We start from the raw sequence: 1,441 nt of genomic DNA, 5'->3' as shown, positions 1-1,441 counted from the left end.
GTGTGTGTGTGTGTGTGTGTGTGTGTGTGTGTGTGTGTGTGTGTGAGAGAGAGAGAGAGAGAGAGAGCGAGAAAATTGGGGGTGAGATACACCACTGCCGTTTCCAGCAGTCATCCCCCCCCTCCGCCCCGTCAAAGGAAATCTCTACATTAGACACGTTAGAAGGACTAGGGGAGCAGCCAGGTCCTGGGGCAGGTGTCCTCTTAACCGGGGCTACTGTGAGCGGGGCTCTCCGCTCCGAAGATTCACCCGGGCAGCCCCGGGAGGGGGAGGGGGCGCCCTCCCAGCCCGTGCAGCGCCACATCTCCCAAGTCCCCTCCTGGCGACAGAGAGGATCCGGGCAACTCACCGCCTCCCACGACAGCACAGGCCACCACTTCTTGGGAGCGGAAAAGGGGAGAGAAACAGAGAATGAGTTAGCTAGTAGTAGGTGGAGGGAGCGAGGGAAAGAAGGGGTTTTGGAGGTTCAACTTCGGATTCATCTTCTGGCTCTTCCTCTTCGTCTGTGGGTTCTGCCGGGGGAGAGGAAGAAGGTGCCTTTTTTCAACGTCCAAGAAAGGCTCCAAGAGCTGACCCAACAGAGGCCAGGAGGACGTTGGATGACGTGGAGAGTCCAGCTGCCCCTGAGGAAGAGACAGACAGAGGGTGAGCATGGGAACATGCCGTGGTCAGTGGCCCCGACCCCCCTGGAGGTCTGACCCCAGGGTCCTGGATCTCCGCTCCCGACCCCACCCCTCTGCTGGCTGTCCTGCCCAGTTTCCCTCTTGCTTGCTGGCTCCATCCACGATCAAAGAGAAAGGTGCCCGAAAGCATCTGAAAAACAGAAAAATTGTTTCCAGCAAAAAACCAATATGTGAAGAAAAAACCAATACAGGTGACCGCTGAACGACATGGGTTTGAACTCCGTGGGTCCACTTACATGGGGATTTTTTTAAAATATTTTATTTATTTATTTGTCAGAGAGAGAGACACACACAGCGAGAGAGGGAACACAAGCAGGGGGAGTGGGAGAGGAAGAAGCAGGCTCCCAGCGGAGCAGGGAGCCCAATGCGGTGTTCCATCCCAGGACCCTGGGATCACGCCCTGAACCAAAGGCAGAAGCTTAAGGACTGAGCCACCCAGCCGCCCCAGAAGTTTCAGAATTTCTATTTATGTGATACCTCATCCTTAAAAACAAAAACAAAACAAAACAACAGACAAAAAACAACTCCAGAGAATGAGACCTTTCTGGCAGGAAGTAAGCCCTCACCTTGGACTTGAGTGGAGACAGGGGACACCAGGAGCACTTATGGCCAAGGCAGGAACTGGAGGACTTTTCCAGACACAGGGGAGCGACCATCCCCGATTCAGTCTCCTTGACCAGAAGTGCCCAGAGCTCCACTGGGACATTCAGGATACCATGTTGTCCTGGTGGTTTGCTGACCAGCCTCCCCACCCACTG

At 54.9% G+C, this 1,441-nt stretch overlaps 1 protein-coding gene across 1 annotated transcript in view; it reads right to left on the bottom strand.

Moving 5' to 3' along the window:
- LOC103669829 (interferon alpha-inducible protein 27-like protein 2) overlaps positions 1–1,441 on the bottom strand; it is a 4,052-nt gene that overhangs the window by 1,195 nt on the left and 1,416 nt on the right. The gene's annotated exons all lie outside the window — the stretch shown is intronic.

Source organism: Ursus maritimus, unplaced genomic scaffold, assembly GCF_017311325.1.
Source record: "Ursus maritimus isolate PB19 unplaced genomic scaffold, ASM1731132v1 scaffold_25, whole genome shotgun sequence".
Taxonomy (NCBI): Eukaryota; Metazoa; Chordata; class Mammalia; order Carnivora; family Ursidae; genus Ursus; species Ursus maritimus.
Note: the sequence above shows the minus strand (reverse complement) of the source record. Positions and strands in the feature narration are given on the sequence as shown.